General features: G+C 38.7%; 1 long non-coding RNA gene across 1 annotated transcript in view; it reads left to right on the top strand.

The window, feature by feature from the left end:
* The window catches only part of LOC120882046, a 1,026,567-nt gene that overhangs the window by 97,032 nt on the left and 906,534 nt on the right, over positions 1-23,001 (top strand). The window lies entirely within an intron of this gene.

Below are 23,001 nucleotides of genomic sequence, written 5' to 3'. Positions count from 1 at the left end.
CCATTCATCAGCAGATAATTGGATTAAAGCTTTATTGAGCAAGGCCCTACCCACCAGAGCAAGACCCAGTTTTTCCCACCACAAGCCCCTCCTGTCAGAACGCTTACACAAGCCTCTTAGGCTCCTCCATGAAAGGATAGACAGAAGCAAGAAGAACCACAGTCCCACAGCAAGTAAAACAAAAACCATATTATAGAATTTTAATCAGGATGAAAAGGCAGAAACTTATGTCCCAGATGAAAGGACAATATAAAACCCCAGAAAAAAACCTCAATGAAGTAGATATAGGCAACCTTCCAGAATAAAAGAATTCAGAATAATGATAGTGAAGATGATTAAGGATATCAGAAAAAGAATGGAGGCAAAGATTGAAAAGATGCAAGAAATGTTTACCAAAGACCTAGCAGAACTAAAGAACAAAAAAGCAGAGGCAAATAATACTCTAGAATGAATCAATAGCAGAATAACTGAAACAGAAGAACAGATAAATGACCTGGAGGACAGAATGGTGGAAATTACTGCTGCAGAATAGAATATAGAAAAAAGAATGAAAAAAAAAAAAAGAAGACAGCTTAAGAAACCTCTGGGACAATGTCAAACACACCAACATTCACATTTTAGGGGTTCCAGAATGAGAAAAAAACAGAAAGGACCTGAAGAAATATTTTGAATAGATAATAACTGAAAACTTCCCTAACACGGGAAAGGAAATAGTCAACCAAGTCCAGGAAGCACAGAGAGTCCCAGGCAGGATAAACCCAAGGAGAAACACACCAAGACACATAGTAATCTGACAAAAGTTAAAGACAGAGATAAAATATTAAAAGCAACAAGGGGAAAATGACAAACAACATACAAGGGAACTCCCATCAGGCTATCACTTGATTACTCAACAGAAACTCTACAAGCAAGAAAGGAATGGCATGATATATTTAAAGTGATGAAAGGGAAGAACCTATAGCCCAAAATACTCTAACCAGCAAGACTCTTCCTCAGTTTTGATGGAGAAACCAAAAGCTTTCCAGATAAGCAAGAATTAAAAGAATTCAGCACCACCAAATCAGCTTTACATACTGAAGGATAAGAGAGCAAGAAGTATACTACATAGTAATCAAGGGATCAATCAAAGAAGAATATATAACAATCATAAATACATGTACAAACAACATAGGAGCACGTAAATATGAAAGGCAATATTAACAGACATAAAAGGACAAATTAACAGTAACTCAATAATAATGGTGGACTTGAACAATCCACTTACAACAAAGGATAGGACATCCAGACAGAATCATTAAGGAAACACAGACCTTAACTGATACATTAGACCAGATGCACCTAATTGATATTTAAAGCATTCCAAACGAAAGCAGCATAATACACATTATTTTCACATGCACACTGAACATTCTGCAGGATAGGTAACATGCTGGTAACAAAGAAAGCATGGTAAATTTAAGAAAAATGAAATCGTATCAAGCTTGTTTTCCGACCACAATGCTATGAGATGCGAAATCAACGATAAGAAGAAAAACTGCAATAAGCACAAACATATGGGACTGGACAAATGCTACTAAAAACCAAAGAATTACTGAGAAACAAAACAAAGAGGAAATTTAAAAAATCTAGAGACAAATGTAAATCAAACAAAATGATCCAAAATCTATGGGATACAGTAAAAGCAGTTTTAAGTGAGATGTTTATAGCAATACAAGTCTACCTAAGGAAGCAAGAATAATTCCAAATAAACAACATACTCTTATATCTAAAGCAACAGGAGAAAGAGAAACAAAACCCAAAGTTAGAAGAAAATAATTTGTAAAGATCAGAGCAGAAATAAAAGACTGAAGAAACAATAAAAAAGGTAAAATGAAGCTAAAATCTTGTTCTTTCAAAAGATAAGTACAATTCATAAACCCTTAGTCAGACTCATCCAGAAAAAAAGGAGAGGGCCCCAAACAATAAAATCAGAAGTGAAAAAGTTGAATTGACAAATGACACTACAGAAATATATACACAATGGAGTATTACTCAGCTGTTAAAAAGAATACATTTGAATCAGTTTTAATGAGGTGGATGAAACTGGAGCCAATTATACAGAGTGAAGTAAGCCAGAAAGAAAAACACCAGTAGAGTATACTAACACATATATATGGAATTTAGAAAGATGGTAATGATAACCCTGTATGTGAGGCAACAAAAGAGACACAGATGTATAGAACAGTCTTTTGGACTCTGTGGGAGAGGGAGAGAGTGGGATGATTTGGGAGAATGGCATTGAAACATGTATAATATCATATAAGAAATGAATTGCCAGAATAGGTTTGATGCAGGATACAGGATGCTTGGGGCTGGTGCACTGGGATGACCCAGAGGGGTGTTATGGGGAGGGAGGTGGGAGGAGGGTTCAGGATCGGGAACACGTGTACACCCATGGTGGATTCATGTTGATATATGGCAAAACCAATACAGTATTGTAAAGTAAAATAAAGTAAAATAAAAATATATAAAGCATCAAAGAGGCTACTATGAAAAATTATATCCCAATAAAATGGAGAAACTAGAAGAAATGGACAAATTCTTAGAAAGCTAGAATCTCTCAAAGCTGAAACAGGAAGAAAAAGAAAATATGAAAATATTAATTCCAAGTATGAAATTGAATCTGTGATCTAAAAGCTCCCAACAAAGAAAAGTCCAGGACCAGATGACTTCACAGGAGAATTCTACCAAACATTTGAAGAGGAATTAATACCGATTCTTCTGAAACTTTTGCAAAAAATTATACATGAAAGAACATTCTCTGAGGCCATAATAACTCTGATACCAAAATCAGACAAAGATAACACAAAAAAGCAAAATTACAGGTCAGTACCTCTAATGAACATAAATACAAAAATTCTCAAAAAAAATACTACCAAACCAAATCCAACAATACTAAAGCCTGTCATACAGAGTGAAGTAAGTCAGAAAGAGGAAAACAAATATCATATACTAATGCATATATATGGAATCTAGAAAAATGGTGAAAAAGTGAAGTCGCTCAGTCGTGTTCAACTCTTTGCAACCCCATGGACACTAGGCTCCTCTGTCCATGGGATTTTCTAGGCAAGAGTACTGGAGTCGGTTGCCATTTCCTTCTCCAGGGAACTTCCTGACCCAGGGATCGAACCCAGGTCTCCCACATTGTAGATAGACACTTTCCGTCTGAGCCACCACTTGATCTTAGCCAAAAAGCAGTGTGAACCTATTTTCAGGACAGGAATAGAGAAACAGATGTAGAGAATGGATTTTCAGACAAAGGGGAGTAAGGAGAGTGTGGGATGAATTGAATGAGTAGCATTGACATATATACACTATCATATGTAAAACAGATAGGTAGAGAAGCTACTGTATTGAACAAAGAGCTCAGCTTGTTACTCTGTGATGACCTAGTAGAGTGGAATGGGGGATGGGAGAGAGGCTCCAGAGGGCGAGGATATATGTATATATATGGCTGATCCCCACTGTTGTACAGCAGACACTAAAACAACATTGTAAAGCAATTATATTCCAATAGAAAATAAAGGACCAAGATGGAAATTTTAAATAAAGATCATACTCTGTCATCAAGTAGGATTTCTAACTTGCTTCTTGACCTGCATACAGGTTTTGCAGGAGGCAGGTAAGGTGGTCTGGTACTTCCATATCTTTTAGAATTTTCCACAGTTTTTTGTGATCCACACAGTCAAAGGCTTTAGCATAGTCAATGAAGCAGAAGTAGATGTTTTTCTGGAATTCTTTTGCTGGGACCACAAAATAAAGGAAATGTAAGGAACATTTATTTCTTGTGCATATACTAAGTCCCAGGCTCTTTCCTAAAACAACTGTGCAAGTTAGACAGTATTATTACACCATTTAAATTTTATTGGTTTGTATATATGTGCTAAGCTCACCATTATTTATGAGGAAGCTGAGATTCATGGCATCCGGTCCCATCACTTGATGGCAAATAGATGGGGAAACAGTGGAAACAGTGGCTGACTTTACTTTTCTGGGCTCCAAAATCACTGCAGATGGTGATTGCAGCCATGAAATTAAAAGACGCTTACTCCTTGGAAGGAAAGTTATGACCAACTTAGACAGCATATTAAAAAGCAGAGACATTACTTTGTCAACAAAGGTCTGTCTAGTCAAGATTATGGTTTTTCTAGTAGCCATGTATGGATGTGAGAGTTGGACTATAAAGAAAGCTGAGCATCGAAGAGCTGATGCTTTTGAACTGTGGAGTTGGAGAAGACTCTTGAAAGTCCCTTGGATTGCAAGGAGATTAAACCAGTCCATTCTAAAGGAGATCAGTCCTGGGTGTTCATTGGAAGGACTGATGTTGAAGCTGAAACTCCAATACTTTGGCCACCTGATGCAGAGAGCTGACTCATTGGAAAAGAACCTGATGCTGGGAAAAATTGAGGGCAGGAGGAGAAGGGGACGACAGAGGATGAGATGGTTGGATGGCATCACCGACACTATCGACATGGGTTTGGGAGGACTCTGGGAGTTGGTGATGGACAGGGAGGCCTGGCGTGCTGCGGTTCATGGGGTCGCAAAGGGTCGGACACGACTGAGCTACTGAACTGAACTGAACCGAGATTCAGAGAGAGGAAGTGACTGACTCAATGTCGCATACTTTCGCCAGGACCAAGACATAACCTAAAGTCAATGAGAGACCCAAAACCTGTTATTTTTCTACTATATCATACAGTAGTTATTCTCTGGTCTGTACAATTTGTGGACTAGGGGAAGGAATAAAGGTTTACATTTACGAAGTTTTAACACTAGCATTTTAGCCCCATTAGAGTTCTGTAGTTTTTCACTCTGGAGATTTGGAGTATAAGTGAGCCATGAGGCATTTTTTTTTTCCATGTGACATACCCTTTCTGAAGTCCTGCTTGTTCCCTATGAGCTCACTGTTTTACCCCCTATGGGGACATGTATAGTAACTATCCCCACCTCACCTCTCTACTATATTTTGGCCCTCTTACATGGTGGAGCCTGTAAAATTCCTCTCAGGAAAGTCTTAGGCCCTTCTTTATGACATAGAAGAGTAAAAATTTTATTTTCAGGTATATAGTACATAAAGAAAAGAGAGGAGTGAGTCAGAGAGAAAGGGCAGTGTGGAGGGAGTGAGCAAATGATGAAGGGATATAAATGATAACATGCAATAATGAAAAATATTTTCTTTTCTTCTCTCTATAAACACTATAGTTTAGTTTGGCCTATTTTTAAATTTTGTATGGATGAATCATATATTATGTTCTTTTTTATGTCTTGCTTCTTCCACCACTCAATATTATGAATGTGAAATTTATTCAAGATATGGGTATTACAGTTATGCATTCTTGTTACTAGTCATTTTCTTGAACAAATATACAAAATATAGTATAACCTATAAATTTATATGTCCTTTTTGTATAGGGCCATGCAAATCATCTAACTAATGCTCCTATTTTACTCTATATGCTGTGAAGGTGAGTATGAATCAGTAAAGTAGAGATAATAGACTTAGCTTACTCATCAATTTGCTGTGAGAATTAAGATGCAAGACAGACACAAGTTTAGCATTTATAATGCCTGGATGGTGTTCTGTTTCTTGCACCATGAGAAGCTTTAATTCACAGAATATGTGGCTTTGGAACCAGATACTTGGCATTGATTTCTAGTTCCATTGCCTCCACTGCATTTTTCAAGCCTCAGCTTTCTCATGTGTAGGATAGAGATTGATAATATCCCTCAGTCATCACAATATATACAAATATTGATTCATTATGATATACATGTGAAACTAATATGTCATATGTCAATTATATCTCAGCAAAAAGTCCCCGAACCAGTTTTTGTCCCGGGGCCCTATTAAAAAGTATATGATAACTGGCAGTATGGTAGGCATTTGGCAGATTTGGTTTATTTAGACATTCTAGAATGTGGTGTTTAGAAACCACACCATACATATAGTAAGAGAGTATCTACCTCACAGCTTAACACAGAGAGGCAGCAGAATGAAACACAGAGAAATGGTGAAGCTATTTTCCTGTGATCTGACCTAACCTTGCCTAGAAATAGGGAGGGAGAACCCTTTAGAAGTGGAGCCTAAAAAAAAGGCTAACTCAAGATGTGTTTTTTTCTCTGAGTGTGGGATTCTAATGAGTGAGTGATCTAATGAAAGTGTTGTTATTATTACATTTGTCTTATAATGGTAACCAAACATGAACTGCACAAGACTGATTTCCTGGAGAAATATATGCTGGTCAATCAGAAACAGTTTGGCCAGTTGTTATTCATTATTGAACAAAAGTCCTTCCTCCTCAAGAAATTGACTCAACCCTGTCAACACTTTCTACTTGCCTTTATGAAAGATAAGGAGGGTGAGCCTTGGACTACCTTTATACCCTCCCCAACAAATGATTTTTATCATAGTGGGGTGAGTTATCTGTTTTGGCTCTTCCATGTCCTAGAAGTCAGAGCCTGGGTCTTTTCTACTTAACTGGGTCTTCTTTAATAAACATCAAATTCTAAAGATGGTTCTGACTTTTTCTCAATATTCTTACATATTTTCCCACCTTACTGTACTCCACTCTGCTCTATCTCCTAGATATCAATAAAATAGCTGTTCAGAATCTGTGATGTTGCAGAGTATGAAAGATCAACTGATGGTCAAAGGGAGGCCTCAAGAAAAACTCTCACCTTTGATAAGTTACTCATGTTTTCTGGGCCTTAGCTTCTCTAACTGTCAAATGGAAATAATAATCCTTTCCCTGCTCTCAGAGCATTGCTGAAGATAGCTGTAAAAAATTCTTCAAAACAGAAGCCGTCAGTATACATAAGGTGTAGTAACAACAACAACCAAACTTAAGTGATTTTTTTAAGTGGTTAGTATAAACTAGTCACTCTGCTAAGTTCTTTATATACAATATCTTATTTATCCCTTAAAACCTGAGGCAAATAAGTTTACCATCTTAAATGTATGAAAGTAGTTGAGGCTCAGAGAGATGCAGTTACTTGCCCCAAATCATATGACCAGTAGGTGGGAGAGCTAAGTTTAAAGCCAGAAAGTTGGATTATAGGGCCCATGCTCCTAACCACTTGTCCATTGCCTCTTTGCTATTATTACTATATTATGCATGCTTTTTTAAAACTTAATTTATTTTTTAACTTGGAGGATAATTGCTTTACAATGTTGTGTTGGTTTCTGCCATATAACAACATATATCAGCTGTAAGTATACATATATTTCCTCCCTCTTGAACCTCCCTCCCACCTCCCCACATTCCACCCCTCTAGGTCATCACAATGCACTAGGCTGGGCGTGCTATTTTATACAGCAGCTTCTCACTAGTTACATATTTTACACATAGTAGTGTATATATGTCAATGCTACTCTCTCAGTTTGTCCCACCCTCTCCTTCCCCCACTGTGTCCACACCTATTTTCAGGGCAGGAATAGAGACACTGACATAGAAAATGCACTTGTGGATCCGTGTATTCTTATCTGCTAAAATCTTGCTCATTTCCATCCCTTCCAGGAAGCTTTGTCTAACCAATTCATCCATTAAGTATATACTTCCTCCTCTGAGCTGTTATTTATGGTATATGACTAATTGGATATCAAGCCTATTGCCCTATCACCCCTGTCATATTGTTACTTACATTTTTCATAAATGTTAGACTGATCTTCTCATATGTACTTTTTAAAATTAATTAATTTATTTTAATTGGAGGCTAATTACTTTACAATATTGTGGTGGTATTTGCCATAAATTAACATGAATCAGCCATGGGTGTACATGTATCCCCCAGTCCCAAACCCCCTTCCCACCTCCCTCCCCATCTCATCCCTCTGGGTTGTCCCAGTGCACTGGCTTTGAGTGCTCTGTTTCATGTATTGGACTTTGACTGGTCATCTATTTCACATATGGTAATATAGATGCTTCAATGCTATTTTCTCAAATCATCCCACCCTCACTTTCTCCCACAAAGTCCAAAAGTCTGTTCTTTATATCTGTGTCTCTATTGCTGTCTTGCACATAGGGTCGTTGTTACCATCTTTCTAAATTCCATACATATATGCATTAATATTCTGTATTGGTATTTTTCTTTAAGACTTACTTCACTCTTTATAATAGGCTCCAGTTTCATCTATCTCATTAGAACTGACTCAAATGTGTGCTTTTTAATAGCTGAGTAGTATTCCATTGGGTATATGTACCACAGCTTTCTTATCCATTCATCTGCCAATGGACATCTACGTTGCTTCCATGTCCTAGCTATCATAAACAGTGCTGCAATGAACATTGGGGTACACATGTCTCTTTCAATTCTGGTTTCCTCAGTGTGTATGCCCAGCAGTGGGATTGCTGGTTTATGTGGCAGTTCTATTTCCAGTTTTTTAAAGACTCTTCACACTATTATCCATAGTGGCTGTACTAGTTTGCATTCCCACCAACAGGGTAAGAGGGCTCCCTTTTCTCCACACCCTCTCCATCATTTATTGTTTGTAGACTTTTTGATAGCAGCCATTCTGACTGGCATGAGATGGTACCTCATTATGGTTTTGATTCACATTTCTCTGATAATGAGTGATGTTGAGCATCTTTTCATGTGTTTGTTAGCCATCTGTATGTCTTCTTTGGAGAACTGTCTATTTAGTTCTTTGGCCCGTGTTTTGATTGGGTCATTTATTGTTCTGTTATTGAGCTGAGTGAGCTGCTTGTATATTTTTGAGGTTAATTATTTGTCAGTTGCTTCATTTGCTATTATTTTCTCCCATTCTGAAGGCTGCCTTTTACACTTGCTTATAGTTTCCTTCATTGTACAAAAGCTTTCAATTATGTCCTATTTGTTTACTTTTGCTTTTATTTCCATTACTCTGAAAGGTGGGTCATAGAGGATCTTGCTGTGATTTATGTCAGACAGTATTTTGTGCCAATGTTTTCCTCTAGGAGTACTATAGTTTCTGGTCTTAAATTTAGATCTCAAATGCATTTTGAGTTCATTTTTGTGTACAGTGTTAGAAAGTGTTTTAGTTTCACTCTTTTACAGGTGATTGACCAGTTTCCCCAGAAGCACTTGTTAAATAGATTGTCTTTTCTCCATTGTATATTCTCGCCTCCTTTCTCAATGATAAGGTGTCCATAGGTGCATGGATTTATCTCTGAGCTTTCTATTTTGTTCCATTGATCTATAGTTCTGTCTTTGTGCAGTACCATACTGTATTGATGACTGTAGCTTTGTAGTATAGTCTGAAGTAAGGCAGGTTGATTCCTCCACGTCCATTCTTCTTTCTCAAGATTGCTGTGGCTATTCGAGGTGTTTTATGTTTCCATACAAATTGTGAAATTATTTTTTCTAGTTCTCTGAAAAATGCCATTGGTAGCTTGACACAGATTGCATTGAATCTATAGATTGCTTTGGGTAGTATATTAATTTTCACTATATTGATTCTTCTGATCCATGAACATGGTATAATTCTCCATCTATTTGTGTCATCTTTGATTTCTTTCATCAGTATGTTATAGTTTTCCATATACAGGTCTTTTGTTTCTTTAGATAGATTTATTCCTAAATATTTTATTCTTTTCGTTGCAATGGTGAATGAGATTGTTTCCTTAACTTCTCTTTCTGTCCTCTCATTGTTAGTATATAGGAATGCAAGGGATTTCTGTGTATTAATTTTATATCCTGCAACTTTACTATATTCATTGATTAGCTCTAGTAATTTTCTGGTGGAGTCTTTAGGGTTTTTTATGTAGAGGATCATGTCACCTGCAAACAGTGAGGGTTCTACTTCTTCTTTTCTAATCTGGATTCCTATTAGTTCATTTTCTTTTCTGATTGCTGTGGCTAAGGCTTCCAAATCTATGTTGAATAGTAGTGGTGAGAGTGCGTATCCTTGTCTTGTTCCTGACTTTAGGGCAAATGCTTTCAATTTTTCACCATTGAGGATAATGTTTTCTGTGGGTTTATCATATGTGGCTTTTATTATCTTGAGGTATGTTCTTTCTATGCCTGCTTTCTGAAGCGTTTTGATAATAAATGGATGTTGAATTTTGTAAAAGGCCTTCTCTGTGTGTATTGAGATAATCAGTTTGTTAATGTGGTGTATCACATTGATTGATTTGCAAATATTGAAGAATCCTTGCATCCGTGAGATAAAGTCCACTTCATCATGATGTATGATGTTTTTTAACATGTTGTTGGATTCTGTTTGCTAGAAATTTGTTAAGGATTTTTGCCTCTATGTTCATCAGTGACATTGGCCTGCAGTTTTCTTTTTTGGTGGCATCTCTGTCAGTTTTGGTATTAGAGTGATGGTGGCCTCATAGAATGAGTTTGGCAGTTTACCTTCCTCTGCAATTTTCTAGAAGAGTTTGAGGAGGATAGTTGTTAGCTCTTCTCTAAATTTTTGGTAAAATTCACCTGTGAAGCCATCTGGTCCTGAACTTTTGTTTGCTGGAAGATTTTTTATTATAATTTCAATTTCTGTGCTTATGATGGGTCTGTTAAGATTTTCTATATCTTCCTGGTTCAGTTTTGGAAGTTTATACTTTTCTAAGAATTCGTCCATTTCTTCAAAGTTGTCCATTTTATTGTCTTATAGTTGCTGATAGTTGTCTCTTGTGATCCTTTGTATTTCTGTGTTGTCTGTTGTGATTTCTCCATTTTTGATTCTAATTGTGTTGATTTGATTCTTCTCTCTTCTTTTTTCTTGATGAGTCTGGCTAACGGTTTGTCTATTTTATTTATCTTCTCAAAGAACCAGCTTTTAATTTGTTGATTTTTGCTATAGTCTCCTTTGTTTCTTTTTCATTTATTTCTGATCTGATTTTTCTATGGTTTCTTTCCTCCTGCTAACTTTGGGGTTCTTCTTCTTGTTCTAGTTGCTTTAGATGTAAGATTAGGTAATTGATTTGATTTTTCTCTTGTTTCTTGAGGTAAGTTTGTACTGCTATGAACCTTCTCTTAGCCCTGCTTTTCCTGAATCTCTTAGATTTTGGTTTATAGTGTTTTCATTTTTATTTTCTTCCATGCATATTTTGATTTCCTTTTTGAATTCTTCTGTGACTGGTTGGTTATTTAGAAGTGTGTTGTCTAGCCTCCATGTTTGTATTTTTAATAGTTTCTTTCTCCTGTAGTTGACATCTAATCTTACTGCATTGTGATCAGAAGAGTTGCTAGAAATGATTTCAAGATTTTGAATTTTTGAAGGCTGGATTTATGGCCAACTATGTGATCTATCCTGGAGAGTGTTCTGTGTTCATTTGGGAAAAAGGTGAAATTCATTGTTTTGGGGTGAAATGTCCTTAGATATCAGTTAGGTCTAACTGGCCCATTGTATCATTTAATGCTTGATTTCCTCGCTAATTTCCTGTTTGTTTAATTTATCCATAGGTGCGAGTGGGATATTAAAGTCTCCCACTATTATTGCGTTACTATTAATTTCACCTTTCATCAGTTCAGTTCAGTTTAGTTGCTCAGTCGTGTCCGACTCTGTGCGACCCCATGAATTGCAGCACGTCAGGCCTCCCTGTCCATAACCAACACCTGGAATTCACTCAAACTCACTTCCATCGAGTCAGTGATGCCAGCCAGCCATCTCATCCTCTCTCATCCCCTTCTCCTTCTGCCCCAATCCCTCCCAGCATCAGAGTCTTTTCCAATGAGTCAACTCTTCTCATGAGGTGGCCAAAATACTGGAGTTTCAGCTTTAGCATCATTCCTTCCAAAGAATACCCAGGGCTGATCTCCTTCAGAATGGACTGGTTGGATCTCCTTGCAGTCCAAGGGACTCTCAAGAGTCTTCTCCAACACCACAGTTCAAAAGCATCAATTCTTCGGCACTCATCATTCTTCACAGTCTTACTCTCACATCCATACATGACCACTGGAAAAACCATAGCCTTGACTAGATAGACCTTTGTTGGCAAACTAACGTCTCTGCTTTTCAATATGCTGTCTGGGTTGGTCATAACTTCTCTTCCAAAGAGTAAGCGTCTTTTAATTTCATGGCTGCAATCACCATCTGCAGGGATTTTGGAGCACCCCCCCCCAACAAAAGACACTGTTTCCACTGTTTCCCCATCTATTTCCCATGAAGTGATGGGACCAGATGCCATGATCTTTGTTTTCTGAATATTGAGCTTTAAGCCAACTTTTTCACTCTCCTCTTTCACTTTCATCAAGAGGCTCTTTAGTTCCTCTTCACTTTCTGCCATAAGAGTAGTGTCATCTGCATATCTGAGGTTACTGATATTTCTCCCAGCTATCTTGATTCCAGCTTGTGCTTCTTCCAGCCCGCTGTTTCTCATGATGTACTCTGCCTATCAGTTAAATAAGCAGGGTGACAATATATAGCATTGACCTACTCCTTTTCCTATTTGGAACCAGTCTGTTGTTCCCTGTCCAGTTCTAACTGTTGCTTCCTGACGTGCATATAGGTTTCTCAAGAGGCAGGTCAGGTGGTCTGGTATTCTCATCTCTTGAAGACTTTTCCACAGTTTATTGTGATCCACACAGTCAAAGGCTTTGGCATAGTCAATAAAGCAGAAATAGATGTTTTTCTGGAACTCTCTTGCTTTTTCAATAATCCAGCGGATGTTGACAATTTGATCTCTGGTTCCTCTGCCTTTTCTAAAACCAGCTTGAACATCTGGAAGTTCATGGTTCATGTATTGCTGAAGCCTGGCTTGGAGAATTTTGAGCATTACTTTACTAGCATGTGAGATGAGTGCAATTGTGTGGTAGTTTGAGCATTCCTTGGCATTACCTTTCTTTGGGATTTGAATGAAAACTGACCTTTTCCAGTCCTGTGGCCACTGCTGAGTTTTCCAAATGTGCTGGCATATTGAGTGCATCACTTTCACAGCATCATCTTTCAGGATTTAAAATACCTCCACTGGAATTCCATCCCTTCCACTAGCTTTGTTCATAGTGATTCTTTCTAAGGCCCACTTGACTTCACATTCCAGGATGTCTGGCTCTAGATGAGTGATCATACCATCACGATTATCTGGGTTGTGAAGATCTTTATTGTACAGTTCTTCTGTGTATTCTTGCCACATGTCCTTAATATCTTCTGTTTCTGTTAAGTTCATACCATTTCTGTCCTTTATTGAGCCCATCTTTGCATGAAATGTTCCCTTGGTATCTCCAATTTTTTTGAAGAGATCTCTAGTCTTCCCATTCTGTTGTTTTCCTCTGTTTGTTTGAATTGATCACTGAGGAAGGCTTTCTTATCTCTTCTTGCTATTCTTTTGACCTCTGAATTAAAATGGTTGTATCTTTCCTTTTTTCCTTTGCCTTTCACTTCTCTTCTCTTCACAGCTACTGGTAAGGCCTCCTCAGACAACCATTTTACCTTTCTACATTTCTTTTTTTGGTGACGATCTTGATCCCTGACTCCTGTACAATGTCATGAACCTCTGTCCAAAGTTGTTCAGGCACTCTGTCTATCAGATATAATCCCTTCAATCTATTTCTCACTTCCACTGTATAATTATAAGGGCTTTGCTTTAGGTCATACCTGAATGGCTTATGGGTTTTCCCTACTTTCTTCAATTTAAGTCTGAGTTTGGCAATCAGGAGCTCATGATCTGAGCCACAGTCAGCTCCCGGTCTTGTTTTTGCTGACTGTATAGAGCATCTCCATCTTTGGCTGCAAAGAATATAATCAATCTGATTTTGGGCGGCTGTGATGGCACACAAGTGTGACCAAGAGGAGCTACCCCACATCCGAAGTCAGGGGCGTGGCCAAGAGTGCCAGGCTGCGACAGCACAGGAGCAGCTGAGAAGAGCTACCCCATGTCCAAGGTCAGGGGTGGTGGCAGGGAGGAGCTACCTCACACCTGAGGTCAGAGGCGGCGGCTGAAAGAAGCAACCCCACGTCCAAGGAGCGGTGTCTGAGCAGGGTCAGGAGGGCCTAGAGGAGCTACTCCATGTTCAAGGTCAGGAGGGGCAGGCAGTGAGGAGATACCCCTCGTCCAAGGTAAGGAGCAGTGGCTGTGCTTTGCTGGAGCAGCTGTGAAGAGATACTCCACATCCAAGGTAAGAGAAACCCAAGTAAGACGGTGGGTGTTGCAAGAGGGTATCAGAGGGCAGACACACTGAAACCATAATCACAGAAAACTATAGTCAATCTAATCACACTAGGACCATAGCCTTGTCTAACTCAATGAAACTAAGCCATGCCCTGTGGGGCCACCCAAGACGGGCAGGTCATGGTGGAGAGGTCTGATAGAATGTGGTCCACTGGAGAAGGGAATGGCAAACCACTTCAGTATTCTTGCCTTGAGAACCCCGTGAACAGTATGAAAAGGAAAAATGAGAGGATACTGAAAGAGGAACTCCCCAGGTCAGTAGGTGCCCAATATGCTACTGGAGATCAGTGGAGAAATAACTCTAGAAAGAATGAAGGGATGGAACCAAAACGAAAACAATACCCATACTAAATACTTTTTAGCATTTTCCTTATGTATTGAGGTACTCATATATTGGGTACATATATATGTTTATAATTGTTATACCTTCTTGGATTGTTTCTTTGATCATATGTAGTGTCATTCTTTGTCTCTTTTCATGGTCTTTACTTCAAAGTATGTTTTATCTGATATGAGTATTGCTACTCCTGCTTGCTTTCTTTTAGTCTCCATTTGCATGAAATGTCATTTTCCAGCCCTTCACTATCAGTCTGTATGTGTCCCTTGGTTTGAGGTGGATCTCTTATAGATAGCATATATGGGGGTCTTGTTTTTGTATCTATTCAGCCAGTCTTTGTCTTTTGGTTGGGGCATTCAGCTCATTTATATTTACGGTAATTATTGATATGTATGATCCCATTGACATTCACTTTGTTGTTTTGGGTTTGATTTTATAAACATTTTCTCTGCTTCCTGTCTAGAGAAAATCCTTTAGCTAGTTTGGTGTTGCTGAATTCTCTCAGCTTTTGCTTGTCTGTAAAGCTTTTGGTTTCTCCTTCATATCTGAATATGATCCTTGCTGGGTATAGTAATCTGGGTTGTAAGTTTTTCTCTTTCATCACTTTAAGTATGTCCTGCCACTCCCTTCTGGCCTGATGAGTTTCTATTGAAAGATCAGCTGTTATCTTTATGGGGATACCTTTGTGTGTTGTTTATTGCTTTTCCTTTTTGGCTTTTAAAATTTATTCTTTGTGTTTAATCCTCATTTGTTAGATTAATATGTGTCTTGTATTGTTTTGCCTTGGATTTATGCTGTTTAGGACTCTGGTTTTCTTGAACTATTTCCTTCCCCATTTCAGGGAAGTTTTCAACTATTATCTCTTCAAGTATTTTCGCATGCCTTTTCTTTTTGTCTTCTTCTTCTGGGACACATATGATTCAAATGCTGGGGCATTTAACATTGTCCCAGAGGTTTTTTGAGGTTGTCCTTATTTCTTTTAATTCTTTTTCTTTTTTCCTCTCTGCCTCATTTATTTCCACTAGTCTATCTTCCACCTCTCTTATCCTCTCTACTCCCTCAGTTATTCTACTCTTGGTTCCCTCCAGAGTGCTTTTCATCTCAGTTATTGCATTATTCATTATTGATTGACTCTTCTTTATCTTCTAGGTCCTTGTTAAACATTTCTTGCATCTTCTCAGTCCTTCTCTCTAGTCTATTTATTTGTAACTCCATTTTGTTTTCAAGATTTTGGATCATCTTTACTATCAATTTTCTGAATTATTTTTCAGGTAGACTCCCTATATCCTCCTCTTTTGTTTGGTTTGGTGGCTTTTTTTCGTGTTCCTTCACTTGCTGAATATTTTTCTGCCTTTTCATTTTGTTTACATTGTTGTGTTTGGGGTGCCCTTTCTGTAGACTGGAAGTTTGTGTTTCTTCTTTATTGTGGAAGTTCCTCCCTATGGGTATGGTTGGACTAGTGGCTTGTCAAGTTTTCTTGGTTGGGGAAGCTTGCATTTGTGTTATTGTGGGTGGAGCTGGATCTCTTTTCTCTGGAGTGCAATGAAGTGTCCAGTAGTGCGTTTTGGGGTGTCTATGGATTTGGCATGGCTTTGGGTAGCCTGCCTTTTAAACGCTCAAGGCTGTGTTCCTGCCTTGCTGGAGAATCAGTGTGGTATGTCTTGCACTGGAACTTGTTGGCTCTTGGGTGGAGACTGGTTTCAATGTAGGTATGGAGACTTTTGGGTGAGCTCTTGTCTATTAACGTTCCCTGGAATCAGGAGTGCTCTGATGTTCTCAACTTTTGGGGTGAAGCCTCTTGCCTCTGGCTTTTAGTCCTTCTCTTACTGTAGCCTCAATACTTCTCCATCCATACAACACAGATGATAAAACATCTAGGTTAATGGTGAAACAATTCTCCACAGTGAGGGACAGGCAGAGAAATGCACAGAATTATATAGATAAGGTAAGAGGGACGATGGATATAGAGGTGACCAGGAGAAGAAGAGGGGGAGTCAAAAGCAGAGAGAGCAGTCTAGCCAGTAGTCAGGCCCTAAGTGTTCTCCACAGCCCAGAACACCCAGAAAGATTCACAGATTCAAGTAGAGAAGAGAAGAGGGAGGAAGGAGATAGAGGTGACCTGGGGGAGAAAAAGGAGAGCCAAAAGTGGAGAGAGCAATCAAGCCAGTAATCACATCCCTAAGTGAAAATGGATACTGAAGATTAGATTCTTAAAGGTAAAAAATTGATAAGAAATACCAAAAAGCAAAAATTAAAAATCTAGAATATAGGTTAGACTCTCAAAAATACAATGTAAAAATACAAAACAAAATCAATCACAAAAATTAATGTATATATATGGAATTTGCTTTAAAAACAGTGTCTTTTTTGCAACATAATAGTAGGTTATAAAAATTAAAATTAAAGGAGTAATAAAGAACTTAAATTAAAAAATAATAATAGTAAAAAATATATCTAGGAATTTCTCTGGAGCTGTTGTTGGCAGTGTGGGGTCAGTTCAGTTTCAGATAGTTTCTTGTTCCAGCTTGTATTTGTTGTCAAGGTCTATAGGCCCCTTTCAATGTTTAGTTGATGCTAACTACAGGGTTTTAATCTGTTGCACCTGTCACTTCCAGAGTGGTTCCCTCTTCTTTGCTTATTTTGGCTCCCTCTGTTTGCAAGTCTCTCCAGTGTCTAATTCTGCCCTAACACATGGGAGTGAAGGTGATCACTTATTTAGGCTTACTTGTTTAGTTGTGTTGCAGGTAGGGAGGGACACTGCAAACAAATATTGCTGTTGTGTATGGGGAGTGCTCACAGTGTATGGGCCACACTAGGTGGCCACAGCTCAAGGTGGTGTGTGGTTCCCAGGTCTAAACTGCTCAGGCTCAATGGTGCTCTGCAAGGGCACTGTCTGATGTGGGCCCTGCATTTTGTGCTCTTCCCATGTCTAAGTCACTCAGGTTCTCGAGTATTCCACAAGTGCACAGACCTGGTTGGGTGTGTGTTTTATGCCCTTCCCAGATCTGAGCAGCTCAGGAAACCAGGTGCTTGGCAAGTGCACTGTCCCAGATGGGTTGTGCATCTTAATCTGGCCCTGGCCACTTGGTTTCCCAGGTGTGCCACAAGAGCACCATCTCAGGTGTGCTGTGTGTCTCCTTTGGGGAGCTGATCTCAGTCTGTGACCCTTTTGGTGGATGTCAACTACCCAGGATCTTAGGAAGATATGGTTAGCAGCTAGGAGTCTGCTCACAGTTTGGTGGAAGATTCTGTCTCCAGGGCCAAGATTGCAGCAGCCCCTTGCCTTCTGGCTCTGACTGTTGCATGTCTGCCTCTCTGTCTGGGGGTTGGGGGGAAGGAGCCTGTATGGAGCCAGCTAGCTCTCCTTTGGTATTTGCTCAATTGTTTGTTCTGTGAGTGGGCCAGGCTGCAAGCTAAGTTAGAGCCTTTCATGGGAAATTTCTCTTTCTTTTTTTTTTTTTTTTCCCTCTCTTGCCATCCCACAGTTTGGGTTGTTATCTCACGTTAGCTCCCTCAGATTGTCCTTGGGGCATTCAGGCCTAGTCCTTACTCTAAACATTGATGATGGGGCCCGTGCCTCTCTGGCCAGCCCCTGCTCACTGGTGGCAGATGGGAGTGTCTGGGCTACTTCTCCATTGGCAGTTGTGGTTAGGCGCATATTTTGTGGGCTTTTTTTTTTTTTCCTCCTTGTTATGTTGCCCTTTGAGATTCTAAAACTCGCCATAGACCTGCCTGTGTGAGGATTTCCTACTGTGTGGAAACTTCTTCCCCTTCACGACCCTCTCCCCAGGACGGGTCTCTGTCCTTAACACTTTGCCTCTCTTTTTGTCTTTTATATTTTGTCCTACCTCCTTTTGAAGAAAATGGACTGCCTTTCTGGGTGCCTGCTATCCTCCGCCAGTGTTCAGAAGTTGTTTTGTGGAAGTTGCTCAGCGTTCAAATACTCTTTTGATGAATTTGTGGGGGAGAAAGTAGTCTCCCTGTCCTATTCTTCCACCATCTTGGGACCACCCTCTCACATATACTTTAAGCTCATTAGAACACATATCCTATCTTACACTTCAGTATCCCCCATAGTATCAAGGACAAGGTAGAATTACAAACTCTTGGACAAAGGTCTGTAGAGTTAATGCTATGGCTTTTCCTGTAGTCATGTATGGATGTGAAAGTTGTGCCATGAAGAAAGCTAAGCACTGAAGAATTGATGCTTTTGAACTGTGGTGTTGGAGAAGATTCTTGGGAGTCCCTTGGACAGCAAGGAGATCAAACCAATCAATCCTAAAGAAAATCAATCCTGAATATTCATTGGAATTACTGATGCAGAAGCTGAAACTCCAATACTTTGGCCACCAGATGGGATGAACTAACACAGTGGAAAAAACCCTGATGCTGGGAAAGATTGAAGGTGGGAGGAGAAGGGGTCAACAGAGGATGAGATGGTTGAATAGCATCACCAACTCAACAGACATGAGTTTGAGCAGGCTCTGGGAGTTGGTGATGGACAGGGAAGCCTAGCATGCTGCAGTGCATGGTGTAGCAGTCAGACATGACTGAGTGACTGTACTAAACTGAAAATGAAAGTGAAACTGAAGTCGTGTCCGACTCTTTGTGACCCCGTGGACTGTAGCCCACCAGGCTCCTCTGTCCATGGGATTCTCCAGGCAAGAATACTGGAGTGGACTGAACGATCTTTTAACTGGGGCTCTTTTTTCTATAGTGGTCTATGGTGAATTCTTTTAAAGTAATAAAATGAGGAAGATTATTTTCCATCCTCCTAAAGATGCACACTTAAAAAATATATTCATTTATTTTAATTAGAGGACAATCACTTCACAACACTGTGGTGGCACCTACCACACACATTTTTATTAATACATTCATGAGTTGTTCATTTGTTCATTCATTCATTTAGCCAACAAAACTGTGTTATCAAGTGCTATGACAAGCAGTAAATTAAAACTGAATCAAAACAGCAAAGAAAATAAACAAAGTCCTTGCCCTCAAGGAGTTTGCAACTTAATAGAAGAAGGCGGGTGTGTATGTTAATGTGTGATACAAAGTATTTAAGAAAACATTTAAATATTTAAGGATATATTCATAGGTAGAATGGAGAACACAAGAAAAGAAGTCAGTTCTAATTGGGGCAAGGGGTAACACAGTCATGGAAATATTTCTCGAGGAGGTAAGCCATTGAATATGTGTATTGGAAGAACAAGTTCAAGGAACATTCCAGTAGAGAAAGCAATCTAAGTTATTTGACATGGAAGTGTGAAATCACTGAGGAATTTATACTCCACACTAAATAATTTGAACTTTATCCTGCAAGTACTAAGGATCCTGTAGAGGATCATTTTAGTTTAGAGACTGGATTAAAGTCTGGAACAAGGCTGCAAGAGGCAGGGAGACCAACTAAAAGAAAACGTGGATGAAGGGAGAACCAATTAGAAGACTACATAGATGAAGGTCTTAACTAAGGCAGCAGCAAGGCAGATGAGAGAGGGACAACGACAGGACAAATATTAGCAAGAGAGAATAGATAGGGCTTAGTTTCTACTTGGACCTATAGGTGATGAACAAAGGTGAGGAATCTAAGATTATGCAACACAGGTTGATGTTGCTGCTTGAGTGACTGAATAGGTGATGGTGACATTTATTGAAAATCAAGGGTGAAGGACACAATTGGAAGAAACAATTATGAGGGAAGGTTGGGACACAGGAAGTTTTAGACTGAAGTCAGGACAAAATACTGGGCTGCGAATCTGGAATTAGTATTTTAAAAATCATTTATTAAGTACTTATTTCACTTCACAAGCATTATATTATTTAATTTTCACGTGGACCTTATGATTTATGAAGCATTTTATTCCCATTTTTACTGATGAGTAAACCAAAGCTTAGAATAGGTTAAGTAACTCACACAGCAAATAAATAGCAAAGTCAGGATTTAAATCCAGGTCAGTCTGGTTTTAGTGCCTGCATTTTAATTACTGCTATGAAAGAAGTATTCAGAGTGTATGGGCTCATCCAAAGTATACCTGCAGACTGAGAAAAGAGGAAGGCCAATGAGTGAAATCTCTAGGCACAAGAAACTTTTAAGTGTATGGAAAAGAGAATCCTAACAAAAGATGCTGAGAAAGTATGATGATAGAGGTAGTAGAAGCAGGCATGACAGCTATGGTAGAAGTCAAGAGATTATAGAATTTCATGAGAAGAAAGTGGACAACAGAGTCAAAAGCCATGGGGCAGGTGGCCAAGTAAACGAGATTGCTACATACAGATCTTTGGATTCAGTTTATTCAGCTATAAGGAGGTGTTGATGATCTCTACTAGAGCACTCTTAGAGGAGTGAGAGTGGGAACTGGCATGCAGTCAGTTATAGAGTGGGGAGATGCAGAGACTGAGGTGGGACTCTTTTGTTGGGGTACTTACCTATAAAGGGAAGAGGACAGACAATGTAACAGAATGAAAGAGATTGAGCGAACAGAGTTTTTTCTTTCAACTGGAGTGGGATAAACAGTTTGAATAGTGGGCGAAGATTATGGAATACCTGATGTGGAGAATGGGAAGCGGGGCTGACCCAGGACACATTAAAATGATTGTCAACTGTGGTAATGAACGCCTAGCTAAGGATGAAGCGCATAGATTTTATAGAGCCGTAATATGTTTGCTGTATGGTATCTGTAACTTCACAGCTATATTATGAAAAGGGAGCACACAGTGAGGGTTCTCAAACTTTTCCCACCCAAACACTCCTGAAGAGTGCGACAGGAACAATAATTAATGATTTCTGAGCACTTACCATTCTCCAGGCACTATTCTAAATGCTTTACATAAGTTCATTCATTTAACCCTTGCAATAACTCTAGGGTTTAAGAGTCTATTCTATTCTCATTTTACAGATAAATAAATTAAAATGCGAGTTTATTTACACTGCTAGCAAACTGAGGAATTAGGATTCAAATACAGGTGGTCTGAATATAAGTGCACAGTTGTAACTACAACACTATAGCTGTGCCTTATTATAGGGCAGTGAGTGTCAACCCAGGCTGGAATGGGTGTGGAACGGAATCTCGGGAAAGGAGTTATATTGACTTTGAATATTCCAGCCCCACTTCACCCTACCTGTCTGGATCCACTATCCTGGATATTCTGAGATAACTCCTGGCTGAGAATCATTTATCAGAGTGAGCGTACATAAAATACAAGGGGACTACATCATTACAGTTATGGTTAATATGATGTGTTGTAGAGTCTAGGCTCTATAGGGAAAGAGGTAGAGTCAGTCATACAGGATTAACCAACTAGGAAGAAATACTAGGGTAATCAGACTGGTGTTAAAGAAGAAGAAAATACACTGAGTAGGAACCAAGGAGAAAGGCAGAAATATAAGATTGTGTTCCAAGTAAGGAAATGTTATTTAAGATTCTGTAAGTGGATAAATTCCTGATGATAAGATCCAAGGGATACCCTGAAATCAAGATGATATCCATCTTTCTTGTTTTTAATTAACATATCGCACTGTTTATTCTTACTGATTCATGTTGATGTGTGGCAAAACCAATACAATATTGTAAAGTAAAAAAAATAAATAAATAAATAAAAAATATTCTTACTGAACTTTCTGACATCAAAGACTCCAAATTTAAACTTCTCACATACTTACTGGGCTATAACATACCTCTTTCAGTTGGAACTTAGATACTTGTATTTTTGGATTCAGATGAAGAACTTTATAATCATTACTATATTTGTCTTAATTAAATCAGTTTGTGGACATATTTTTGACCCTCCTTTGTCATCAAGCTTGTTTGCTGTCCCTTCCAGCTTCATAACATGCCCACATTGGACATACATACCTTCCAGACCTGCCTCCAAGTAGGAATTAAATGAACATTAAGTTAGTTAAAGAAAAAAAAATCTCTCAGTACATTCCATGTGCAAACCCCTATATTAGATGCTACTGAACGGTACAAAATAAATAAATATTCAGTCCACTAATTAACAAATGTCATGACAAGCTTTACTTTGGGAGAAATGCTAAGAGATGTGGTATTGGCTTTTACTAAGTGCCTACAATGTGCTAGCCAGTAAACTAGGCAGATTACCTATGGTAGCTCATTTAATTGTCACAATAACTATATGTGACATATATGGAAACTAAGGTTCACAAGTTAATAAGCATTTTAAAGTTACAGAGACTTAAGGCAGCACAGGGCCTTGAAAATAGTTCTTTCTGGCCATAATATTCACCTTTCTTTTATTACAGCACAGAAAGGAAGATAAAATACCTGCTTTTGGGAAGCTCATAGTCTAATTGTAAAATAATTGTTCTCTAATTATTTCACATAAAAGTTTTAAGGAGTAAATTATCTCTGCCCCCAAGGGAAGTGACCACTCATTTTTCCCAGACAAGGAGTCAAGTGTAGTAATTAGAAATACTCTTTATGGAGTCAGACAGCACTGGATGCTTACTATACACTGGGAACAATGTATAGATACAAACAAACATGAAATTCCTGGTTTTATGGAATTTACAGT

This window comes from Oryx dammah, unplaced genomic scaffold, assembly GCF_014754425.2.
Source record: "Oryx dammah isolate SB20612 unplaced genomic scaffold, SCBI_Odam_1.1 HiC_scaffold_23, whole genome shotgun sequence".
Classification (NCBI taxonomy): Eukaryota; Metazoa; Chordata; class Mammalia; order Artiodactyla; family Bovidae; genus Oryx; species Oryx dammah.
Note: the sequence above shows the minus strand (reverse complement) of the source record. Positions and strands in the feature narration are given on the sequence as shown.